The sequence below is a fragment of the Dermacentor albipictus genome, chromosome 5 (genome assembly GCF_038994185.2).
Source record: "Dermacentor albipictus isolate Rhodes 1998 colony chromosome 5, USDA_Dalb.pri_finalv2, whole genome shotgun sequence".
NCBI lineage: Eukaryota > Metazoa > Arthropoda > Arachnida > Ixodida > Ixodidae > Dermacentor > Dermacentor albipictus.
In genome coordinates this window covers 154,743,057-154,754,365 of record NC_091825.1, presented here as the reverse complement: position 1 = coordinate 154,754,365, position 11,309 = coordinate 154,743,057, and positions in this window count along the sequence as shown.

The following is an 11,309-nucleotide window of genomic DNA, read 5'->3' as shown; positions in this document are numbered from 1 at the left end:
AAAAAAAAAACAATACTAATTTACACGAATATAATTTCGATCCTATTTGGTAACTTGAACTTGAGAAAATTGATGTTACCTGATTTATATGTGAAATCTATTGTATTTACATATTATAGCATATAAAAGTGACAATTAGAAAATAAAAGAAACGAAATGGAATCTTTTAGCATTTCATTTTTTGTTGTCTCGCACAGGAATTTGCAGAGGGTACCACAAATATTCCTGTAGCTAAAACCTCCTTAGGTAGCAGCAAAGGAAAAGACCACCGGGAAGGCCAACATCAAGCGAAGCTTACGTACGTTCTTCTAACATATTTTAACGTATTCTTATGACAATATTTTCCTTTTACCTTTAAAACAGCCGACCCCGTAAAAGGAAATGTTCTCGAGGTTCACTCTCATTACAGAAATGGCGCTAAGGTGAGACCATACCTGTGAGTATAAATGTTGAGTTGGGGTCTCGACACCATACTCTCGTAATGGACACTTCATCATTTCTAGTGGAGCACCGTTTATTGTTCCAAGAAAATTTAGACACGGTATACCGAGGCTAGACAATGAAGATTTGTGAAAATTACTCGTAATTCCATGTTTTCTTAATCGCGCTGCTGTTACAAATGCAGACGACGGTAAAATAGTAACTACCTCACCATCATGTGATGGTGAGGTAGTTCATCACTAGGCACATTTAGCTCTAAACCTTTCTGTCCTGGCACCCACACCAAACGAACGAGGCGTAAATGTCTTCGGAAGAACTATGTGTAATGCGCTTGATAAAAGTAGGTGTGGTTAGCGAAGAACAAACAGAGTGGCAATCTGTTAAAATTGGCTGTTAGCAAATAGGAAGGTAATTTACGTGAAGATAAAATAATTGCCATCAATTCAGCCTGGAAAATAGGCGCGTAGTAAGGTAGTCGAATCGAAAAAGACCAATGCACAGATGGCGATACGATGCTCACATCTGCCTTCTCTTCATAGACGGAAATGTCAATTGCTATCGCATTTTTTTTTTGTGTGTGTGTAGGTATGCAAGGTGCTCTTCTAAATTATCATTTAGGAATCGATGGGGTCAATATTTAGCATTATTTCGAAAAAATGAATCTAACTCAATCTAATCGATCGGAGCAGAGTTGCCCAATTAGCAAGTCTATCTCAAAGGGGTGAAATTGTAATTTGTATAACAGACGTTGCACAAAAGACAATTTGAGGCCACCCTAAACGAACCACTGATGTTTAAAAAAATGAGTTATTGATGCCCGAATGATGAAAACGTACTAAGATTGTCTCTGTGGAGATTCATAAATCTTGAGATAGGCTTGAACTGGTACGATATGGAACCAAGTGAGAAAAGGAGACAGTCGCGCTCTTGATGTAAGATATTGTTCGCGGAAAATTTAGACAAACCAAGACATAAACGCCATTATTCTCGTTCTAAAGTAACTAGAGAACGAATTTTTAAGCATATCTGCGAGAGGAGAAAACTCAGCCGAACTCTAATATCGGGCGTAGAAGCATGCACGAAATCATTAGCAGTATCTCCCAGCGCATTCCGAAGCGATGGTTGCTAAGTCTACGCAGCAACACTACTGCGCGTGCTCCATTGGATGCAATGTGTTCCATGTTTGGACTTCAGTTAAAATTTTCGTTTCACATAACTACCTTGTTGGGTAACCTCTTGTCGGTAGGCCACCCAAATGTGTACGGGAACGGTTGGAGGAAATTCTAGGATCGCACTTTTGTTGAGAGTAAGAGACAGGCTAATGCCATCAAACAAATCTTCATGGCTACCCATGAAGTACTGCATCACCTAGTACTGCAGATTTTGGTATAATGTTTGCATGTCCACTGATGGCAGCAAAAAATCCTATGTCATCGGCGTAGACATACACCTAGACATCCTGTTGAGAAGGGACAGGGCGTAATAAAACATTAAAGGAGGTGTCGATAATCAACCACCGCGCTTCTATGTTCTTTTTTTTTTTCTGTGGCTTCACGGTTTCGCAGGGTTGGTCCCTCTTGAAGCTCCGTTTTTAAACGATTCGTTGTTTTCATATCCGTGGATTGGCTCTGATTGGCTCCATTTGCTTCTATTTTTTTCTCACACCACGTGCACTCATGCGTGGCTCTTCATCGTCGTCGTCTTTTCTCAAGCCCCGCACTTTCGTGCGCGCGCGCAGTCTTTGTTGTCCACTTCGTTTTCTTCTCACCAAGCACTGCACTCGGACTCTCGCATTTCTCTCGTGACAGCGGTCACGGCCATGAAAACAGGGTCCATGGCACAAAAGAGGCGTGCATAACAATGATAGTGATGAGCCCCAAAAATGGCGTGCACCAAGAATGGAGGATGCACCAAGAGTCAGGTGGTTCGCGGAAAACAATGCCAACACCGACTCACCGACGTCGTCACTGCCAACAACGACGTCACAGTGACAACTCCGCAATTTCTGTTACATAGCCGTGCACATGATTCGCACAGAGGCCAAGTGCCGAGTATATGAGCACTCCGTATGTCTAGACAAAGCCTGTACTTTTTTGCGCGAGTCTTGTAGGTGTATATAGATAGGGCTGCATCATTTCACTCGGTACACCCGTTGCAGAATTGTTGTGGTTTCTGAAGGAGAGAATTCTCAGCCGGGAACTTCAAAACGACTCACCAAGAATAAAACCAAGACGCTAATATCGCAGCAACTCGTGAAAGAATGCGGGCTTCCCGTGCAAGCCAGGCACACTTAGTTTCAATGGTTACATAATACTTCTACAAACCCTTCTCTCCCCTCCAAAAAAAGAAACAAAAACAATAATAATCGCTGGATTCTCGGTCAGTGCCATTATTTGAGGAGCAAGCAAGCAAGCGAACAAGATGGTGGTCTCGACTGTAAAAGCAACGTTACTAGAACCGCCGGTGGTTCTTGTAATGTCGCGTGAGAGAATAGTGCAGACAGACAGACAGACAAAGAACTTTAATAGCAAGGTCCTGAGACGCTTTGCCCTAGGGCAGAGCTGCGGGCCGCTCCCACGTGGGGACTGGTAGGCCGAGCCTAACCGCCGCATCGTGGGCTCTCTGGACAGCCCAAGTTTGATGTGCATATTCCGAGCTCCGGATGGCAGAGCTCCACTCTTGTTCTGTGATGCGATTGGGTCCCTGTAACGAGGGGCATCGCCAGAGCATGTGTTCGAGATTGCTAACAGCCCCACAGTCGGGGCAAGTAGAGCTGAAAGCCTCTGGAGTGATCATGTGAAAAAGGGCCAGGTTCGGATAGCACTGCGTCTGAAGCATGCGTAAAGTGGACGCCAGAGGTCTAGCCAGTTTGCAGTGAGGGGGAGGATAAGTCCTCCTACCCAGGTGATAGTGCATAGTAATTTCGCTGAAAGTAGTGAGAGTGTCCCGAAACTCGAGAACCCCAGAGTCTGAGCTCAATCTTGCTCCCGCGCGGTGGGTTAGTGCGCGCGCTTGGGAGTGGGCAATGCCATTAAGATTGGGAAACGAGTCAAGCTGGGGGTCGAGGTGAGCCGGAAACCACGTGATGGTGTGCGGAGAGATTATCTTGTTCTTGAGAATCTTGTGAGCCTCCTCAGCGATGGATCCTGAAGCGAAAGCCCTGACCGCCGATCTCGAATCAGTGAAGATTTGTGATCTGCTGTTGTCTAGGAGTGCTATAGCAACTGCGACCTGCTCCGCTCTGGTTGGTGTTGAGCACTTCAGGGAAGCCGCATTCACTATCTGTCCGTTGTGATCAACGAGGGCAATGGCGAAGTTAGACGACTGTCCATATTGGGCTGCGTCGACAAAACATGCCGAGTAAGGATCGTCTTTGGTACGCTTGAGGAGGGCGAGGGCTCTTGCCCTGCGTCTGCCTACGTTGTGTCGAGGATGAACATTACGGGGAAACGGTGCAACTCGTATGTTGTTCCTTTGATTGTCTGATATTTCATATTTCCGCTCTTCCATGAGGATAGGGTTGATCCCTAGAACTGCCAGGATCTTCTTTCCAGCCGGGGTACAGGATAGACGGGCCAGTTGGGCTGACTCCTGGGCCTCGATTATCTCGTCCAAGGTGTTGTGCACTCCTAGTTGCATAAGGAGGTCCGTGCTCGCCCGTAACGGAATGCCTAGTACTTTTTTTATACTTTTTCTGATGAGAGTGTTTAATCGTTTTTTCTCGGAGTTATACCAGTTGTGCATGGCGGCCACATAAACAATATGACTCATGAGGAAGGCGTGGAACAACCGGAGGAGGTTGTCTTCCTTTAAGCCTCCACGCCTATTCGAGACTCTGTTGATGAGTCTAATCATGTTCTCAGTCTTGGCTGTCAGCTTGTTGAGCGTAGTATTATTACTGCCATTCGATTCGATGAACATGCCAAGGACCCGAATGGTGTCTACTCTGGGGATGGTACAGCCGCTTTTAGTGTGGAGTTTGATGTTTATTTCAGACAACGGTTTCCATCCTCTAGGTTTGGGGCCTCTCCTGACTGGCCTGTAGAGGAGGAGCTCAGACTTGCTCGGGGAGCATCTAAGCCCCGTATTTTCCAGGTACATCTCTGTTTGATCTACAGCCTCCTGTAAGCCTAATTCAACAGCTCCCTCGCTTCCTCCGGTGCACCAGATTGTGATGTCATCAGCGTAGAGCGTATGATTGATCCCTTCTATGTTGGAGAGTCTTTGCGATAATTTCGTCATGGCGATGTTAAAAAGCAGTGGTGAGACTACCGCACCTTGTGGCGTGCCTCTGGGGCCCAAACTGAAATTGTCGGACTTGAGGTCACCGATTTTGAGCGTGGCCTTGCGATCCCGTAGGAACGAGCTGATGTATCTGTGGAAGGCGTCTCCCAAATTGAGCTCTGAGATGGAGTTCAGAATGTGAGCATGGGATACATTATCAAAGGCTTTCTCTAGGTCTAAGCCTAGGATGCCTCTTATATCTCTTGTGGTGTTGTCAATGATTTGACATTTGATGAGTTTCATGACGTCTTGCGTTGACAGGGCCGGACGAAAGCCGATCATGTTGTACGGAAACAATCCTTGTTTCTCGATGTGCTTAGAAATTCGATTGTGTATGACATGTTCCGCTACTTTCCCCACGCAGGACGTGAGGGAAATGGGTCTGAGGTTTGAGAGACTCGGGGGTCTTCCAGGCTTTGGAATGAGGATGACCGAGGCCATTTTCCAGGACTCCGGGACAACCCCTCGTTCCCATATTCCATTAATCTCCTCTGTCAACCATTCTATAGAGCAGTCGTCCAGGTTTCGGAGGGCGCGGTTGGGGATGCCATCAGGACCAGGGGCAGACCTGCCATTTAGATGCTGGAGAGCTTCCCTTACCTCGCATGTCTTGAAGGGGTTATCTAGCTCGGGGCAAGATGAGCCTTTGTAGGGGGGATAGTCTTCGTCACTCGAGTTGCCCAGTGGCAAATACTTGCGAGCTAATCTGTCGAGTACGGTCTGCAATGTCTCTGATTGTGATGCCTGGTGTAGAACCTTCGCTATCACTTGTCTTTGGTTTGACTTGGTATTGGTATCATCCAGCAGATGCTTGAGTAGGTTCCATTTAGCTCCAACTCTCATCTGGCCATCCACAGAATTGCAGACCTCATCCCACTGTTGTCTGCTCAAGGTTTGGCAGTGATCTTCTATAGTTCTGTTGAGCTCCGCGATCTTTTTTCGGAGCCTTCGGTTGAGTTTCTGCCCTTTCCATCGTTTCAAAAGTGACGTCTTCGCTTCTAGAAGATGAGCGAGGCGGCTGTCCATCCTGTCCACCTCCAGTTCAGTCTGGATTTTCTTTGTCGCCGCGCTGATGTCCTCCTTTAACTGTTCAGCCCACTGCTCGAGGCTAAGTGCTGAGTCATTCGTTTGTGCTCGCTCTTCCCGAATCTTGCGAAAGTAATCCCAATCTGTAATAATGAACTCTTTGAGGTCCCCGCTTTTCACGTTGACGCAGGTGGCCAGGATGTTGTGATCACTGCCAAGGTCAACTTGGAGGTTGGACCAAGATGCCGATTCCACATTCCGTATGAAAAAGAGATCGGGTGTGGTATCCCTAGAGCAGGAGTTGCCAATCCTGGTCGGAAAAGCCGGATCTGTTATAAGCGTGAGGTGATTATTGACTGTAGTTTGCCATAGGTCAACGCCCTTGCGGTTAGCTTGTTGGTACCCCCATGCTGGATGCGGAGCGTTGAAGTCTCCGGCCACCAGGAGTGGAAATGTCTTGGCCTTGCTTGTAGCCCTGTTAATAATTGCCGCGAATCTTTGCCTGAGGTCTTTGGGAGTACTGTATATGTTAAGTATAAAGATACTTGTCTTGAATGGTCCGCTGGGGATTATTTCAACAAGCGAGTGTTCAACCTTATTGGATTGCAGATTCAGATCGTGGGCTATGAACGCACATTTGTTCGAGACTAATGTGCTTATTCCCCTCTTCCCATCAGCATATTGGGTATGCGATTTATAGCCTGGAAGGGTGACCTTATCCGTGAGCGTTTCTTGTAATAATATTACATGTGGCTTTTCCGAGTGGGTCCGAATGAACTGTTGGAGGACGTTCCTTTTGCGATGGAATCCCCTACAGTTCCACTGCCAGATGTTAATTACTTTGTGATGTGCCGCCATGGTGGGACGTAGTAGATAGCTAGTATTAGAAAATGCTGCGGAGCGCAGCCGCTGCCGACCTTTCAGTGTCGGTGTCATTCACTTTTTCCAACGGTGTAACTGAAGCCATTGTAGAAACGTGGTGTTCCAGATTATCGAGAATAGTGCAGTTGCAGAAAAATAACGAAGGAATACATAAAGTCTGTTTTTTTAAATTTTAAATCCGGTTTTATATTAGGCGCCATCACGGTCGAGAATCGAACCAGCGATTTGGTCCCGTAAATACAGTCGTTCATAGTTACCGAGGCATCGTACGAGCGGACGGTTTAGCGCCGAGGTGCAAGTATGGCCTGAGAACGAGCATCATTCGTTTATAGTTTTTAGATCTGTTTGGAGAGATAATGTCTAATTTTCTTTTAATATCAATGACTACGTGATGAGTGAGGGAGCAGCGGTGGCGTAGAGGTAGAACACCCGCCTCGCGTGCAAGAGGTCCGTGGTTCGAATCCCGGTGCCGGCAATTTTCCACCTGAAAAAAAAAAATCCGCGTGTTGATAAAATTGTATAAACAGGCCTGGAGTGTGGCCTGATCCCGGTGACCAGAACCGGTAACGCACTCCCTCACCAGAGCAGGATTGGCCACCCTGGTGCAGTACTTGGCCACAACCTCCTATATGAACAACGCAATCAAGCCTAACAATAAATAGGTTCATCCTAATTTCGATAAGTAATTAAAACTCGTGACGAACAACGTAGCATTTCTGTGGGATAAACAAATATTTTACACGCAATGCTTCACCTTACCTTGTTTTGGTCATCTGCTGTGTTGCTGAATTGTTGTGTTCTTATTTGGCATAACGGCTAACCAACTAAAGACCCAAGCACATTAGGAACGTTCGATTGGCTGAAACATGGAAAAAAAGTGTTCCGCCAGGAAATCACTATTTTTGCGCTTTTCCGCCCTCTCGTGCGCCAGCGAATCGACGAAGTCAACGTCCTTCCTCGGCAATTCTTCAGACTAGTGGCGCCATCTGTCTCACAACCGGCTCACTCCTGCATGAACTCGGAGAATTCTACTGCTCGAAATTACTGTAGTTTTGGGGAATGAAGACGAACGCTACTGAATTGTGGAGGTGTCTCGTATTGTACTTGTTGTTCCAGAGTGTCTAAGCTTTCATAACGAGGTTGGTGTGGAGGGCAACGCCGGTAGAAGCGCTGTCCACACAGAGACCCAGTCAAACAAGATGTAATCTGCATGCGCACTTGCCAAGGTTTCGTTTGTATAAGAACTTGAGGTGGGCAAATACCTATTTCTCGAATATGAATCAAATACTAATAGTAAGTATCGCATATTGAATGGAAAAATTGAGTAATCAATCCGAGGACGCATATGTTTCACAGTAGGAATATTTATTTCGGCCTATTTAACTGCAAAGAATACAGTGAGCTATCAGATACAAGGGATCAGTTTTAAGCACAAGATGACTAAGTGTGATTAAGAGAGCCGCACAATGGCATTATAGCTTCGTCTCCAATAAGCTTTCCAATAACGCTAAATTAACGGCTGCCGATAAGAACGCGTAAGTTGTGAAAAAAAGAAAGAAAGGCTGCCGAAAGATCTGTGTGTTGTAAACACATGTAAAATGGACCATTGCAAGGAAAACAGCCCTCGTTTATAGCGTAAAAGATAAGTCTGCTGCATCATGCATGACTAACCTGAAGGCAGACTATAAGTAAAGCTCACGGTTCTCATGCAGACTTCAGCAGTGAAGCCAAAAAGAAAGCTTGTGTTACCGCCTTTGTATCTGCATTGCTTCGAAAACATTTGTCGTTGTGTCATATCTGATAATTTATTTATTTAGTGGACCGAACAAGACTTTAACAGCATATGTTGTTGTGAAATATTTGGTTAGTCCCCGGTGTTCGAAAATATCGAATAGTTCCGCTTCAAATACGAATACGAACAGTTAGTGCGCAATATTCGATTCGTATTCGAAACTTCCAATACTCTCTCACCACTAATCCGAACGTTTCTTCATCGCGCAAGTCATTGCCCGATATTTGAAGGTATTACAACGCTCAATCTGAATTGCAACTCAAGAATCCGTTTTTTTTTCTGTTTTCTTTCCTTCTTTCTTTCTTTTTTCCTTTTCTTTTTATTTTTATTACTTTTTTTGCAGGCGCTTCCCTGCTGCACATAGGGTGTCTGTATGGTAGCATGGCAGTGCCTCAACAAAAAAATTCCTGAATATCGTTCCCACTACTGGCAGCACCCTGTTTACAACAAATATTGCCGTTGACATTTTTATGATTGCAACAACTGATGGTTGTATGTCCGAGTTTCAACTCACATTGAGTTTCAACTCACTCATATATATATATATATATATAGAGAGAGAGAGAGAGAGAGAGAGAGAAAGAGAGAGAGAGACTTTTTAGCCAGCGCTACAAAAAAACTTTATAAAAAATTGCGGAATCGCTGAAAAATTCGTCCGGCGGGTGCGATGCGCAGACCATTCCACTTAACAGCAGCAGCGACAACAACGATGCTAACGACGACAACAACGACCGCTGTTGTTCTAGGTGTAAAGCATGCATATAGCATAGTCATATTCACATTCTCGAAGGGCCGATGATTCTCAGTACTCGAGGAAGTACTGTGCTGCATATTCAATTTTCTCAAAGAAATAAATCTATTTGTGGAAAAGGAATGATGGGAGACCGTCTGAACGTACGTTATGGCAACGAGTACCACCAGGAAGTGTCCTCAGCCTTACATTGTTTAATGCGGCGATAGCATTATTTCCGCATCGTCTTCCACCAGATACCCAGTGCTCAATGTACACAGAGGAAATTTGCATTCGCGCCTCGGAATTTTCGATCAAACCTAATGAAGTCATTAGGGGACGTATAAACAGAAGTGAACAATTTTATTCTCCAGAGTTTCTGAACTTCTCCACTGCAAATTCAGCGGTGCCGCCTTTTTCTACTAAGCGCTTAAAGAAGATTTCAAATTATACGTCGTCAACAATGCTTTGGAAATTCTCAAAAAACCGTTGCCGCTTTCTCGGAGTAATACTGGATAGCAGGCGCTTTCATCTTGCCTTGAGCACACACCGTTGGTGGAATACATACGCATATTATTAACAACGATCCAGGCACGTACCCAGTGGGGGGGGGGGGGGGGGGGGGCTTCCCCCTCCCTCCCCGCCCCATGCCACCACTTCTCACACACATTCCTAAAGCGCTGCCAAATCAATGTTGAGACTTGACAGCTATTCGGCGGTCAACGGTGTGCTGCCTTTTTCACTCCTTTTGGAAGGCGGTAGTTACCGGCGTCTCCTGAGGGCCAGTTTCCTCATCAATTCGGTGCCCGCGCAATTAACTCCAGATGTATTCACTTGTCACCGTGTGTTCAACTGTCACGCGCATCGTTGTTGCTTCGTTAGTTCAACCTTCTTCGTTTAGACTGATCCAGGGACCAGGAAAGGGATTCAGTTCGTGGTCAGCTGGTCTGTATGCACGTGGAACGAGTTGCGGCCAGAGAAAATGTCAATTGCGTTTAACTTTTCTTTTTGCTTTATTATTTCCTCGAGTGACGGCTCGCCGCGACGCTGGCAGATCCTCGGAACTATATACCCGTGATATGGGTTAGGTAAGGTGGAAAACAAAATAATGCGAGACTGTGTCCATCATCAAACCCTGCAATAACCTTTAAACTCATAGGCAATATAACTACCACTCATTAACTCGTCTGGTTTTTCCCTAATTCTACAGCTCTTTTCGTGCAAAATTGCCAGTTGGAAACAAGAGTCGCAGACGATTTGAGAAATGAAGCGATCTGCTAAGGAAGAGAGCCACAACAAAAGCCAAACAGGAAGGAAAAGCGAAAATTAACAAATTTAACAGTTGGTTATGAAAATATTTATGGATCAACATCTTTCATTTAAATAGGAAGTAGAGAAAATGCCACCGGAAGTGGAGGGCAATTCTGTGAGTTCTGAATGAAGCTTCTACAGTTATCATTCGAGCCGCCTAATATAGCGACTTCTCTGCTTTGCTTTTGTAGGTGTTTTTCTAACCTTCCGCGTTGGCCGTAGTTAGTGCAGAATCGCAGCGTCCTGCGCCATACGCGGTGGCACGCGACTGGCGGCCACGTATCGTTACGTAACTTCCAAAATAACAATACGAGTCGGTTATGGCACTGAACTTGTTAGAGCAGTAACCAAGAGATCCAAAAGCACTGTGAGTGTTCCGCAAATATATATTTCTGTATAATTCTTCCAGAGCTAATTCAAAAAACGCTACTATAGCCGGATACAACTTAAGTCTGCAGTGAAGCTCGGCCCACGCCTTCATAACCGCCAGCCACTGTTCCTCCGCGAGGCTGCAAATAATTCGCACTTAAAACTTTTTCTGTTACCCAAATAAGGCGGTAACTACAAAAAAAAAATTATTAGCGCGTAATTTTGTACCTTTTCCCTCACCTATTATAGTGGAATGGCGAATGCCTAATTCTTTATTCTGCTGAAATAACATGCTTGCTTCGCTACAACTATTTGTTGTGAAGTTTCATTTCATTTGGCAGTGAAGTTTCATGAGTAAAATGGAATCAGCAGTGAAATGGACTGCACCGCACTTTTTTAGAGCGAAATGCTCAGACTCCATACATGTCGTCCATGTCTGTTGCACACCTCATTGCTTTCGCCGATGAAAAGACT